Raw genomic sequence first — 1111 nt, forward strand, 5'->3', positions numbered from 1 at the left:
GTCTTTTTCTTCACACTGACTCGTATTCCTGCTTGACAGTTCTTTCCTTCTACTAAAAGCTGTCTTTGTCATTACAATTCTTGCTCTATCTTATGTATCAGAATTTCCATCATTAGTTATCCATGATCCCAAATAGCAAAATTTTAGAACTTATTCTATTACTTTACCATTTAGTGATATTCACAACTCCACCACTTTGCCTAGACATAAATAGATTTTTTGTCGTCTTTACAATGATCTTAATTCCATATTTCTGCGATACCTCACTTACTCTGTCCATTATTATCTGCAATTCATTCTTGGTCCCAACAACCATACTTTGATCATCTGCAAACTTTTTAACTAATTCTCTTCCAGCATTCACTCCTTCGTTGATGACATGTAATTCTTCTGTCACCATCCTCTATGCATAGACTGAAAATAACAGAGGGGACAATGTACAGCTTTCTCGAACCCCGCTACCTATTGTGCATAGATCTGATTAACATCCATAATTCTGATCACTGCCTCTTGCGACATATATAATTCACAAATCAATCTTCTGTTACACCAGTCTATTCCAATGTCTTTCAAAATATCCAGCATCTTTACCCAGTCCACCCAATAAAAAAGTTTTTTCAGTCCACAAAGCAGACATATAGTCCCTTTCCATAGTCTAATACCCTTTCACAAAACATGCGTCGATTGCAGTACCGCATTCTCTCTTAAAGGTAAAATGGCTTTCCTTCTATCTATTCCACAGTACCATAAGTAATATCTATGACGCATGCGTAATTAGGCTGATGGTTGTATATTCCCCACATACAGTTACCTTCACTTTCTTTGGCAAAGGTATTATGACTGCCTTTGTGAATTTTGCTGGCCAGAGACCTTCTTCATAAAGTCTCTTGCATATATCAACTATCTCTGATGTTTCTTCCTCACCCAAGTTCTTCCCAAACGTTGCTGGTGTACCATCCAAACCTACAACTTTTCCATTCTTTAAATCTTTGTCGCTGCCCTAATTTCGCTATCTAATAGCTTTGGATCTTTACAGACATTATCTCGCTCGTTTTCCTTCTTTATTTCAAAATTCCCATTCAAAGGATTTTCTTCACTATCATGTAAGACT

This window comes from Penaeus monodon, chromosome 23 (genome assembly GCF_015228065.2).
Source record: "Penaeus monodon isolate SGIC_2016 chromosome 23, NSTDA_Pmon_1, whole genome shotgun sequence".
Lineage (NCBI taxonomy): Eukaryota > Metazoa > Arthropoda > Malacostraca > Decapoda > Penaeidae > Penaeus > Penaeus monodon.